This window comes from Melanostigma gelatinosum, assembly GCF_949748355.1.
Source record: "Melanostigma gelatinosum genome assembly, chromosome: 22".
NCBI lineage: Eukaryota > Metazoa > Chordata > Actinopteri > Perciformes > Zoarcidae > Melanostigma > Melanostigma gelatinosum.
This window is the reverse complement of record NC_136655.1, coordinates 900,211-900,452: the sequence shown is the minus strand read 5'-3', so window position 1 is coordinate 900,452 and position 242 is coordinate 900,211.

The following is a 242-nucleotide window of genomic DNA, read 5'->3' as shown; positions in this document are numbered from 1 at the left end:
AAAAAGTTTTAAATTAATAATGAGTTCAGTTTAGATTGATGCACATCTCCAGGTCTCTTTAGGCCAGAGTCCTACTGAGAGCTCTGTACTCTTGTGTTTTCTGGAAGAGGAGGAGGAGGAGGAGGAGGAGGAGGAGGAGGAGGAGGAGGAGGAGGAGGAGGAGGAGGAGGAGGGATGCCTCTCCTTCATGCAGGCCGATGCTTCCCCCCGTGGCAGCACTCGGTCTTCTCCCTCCTTGAATC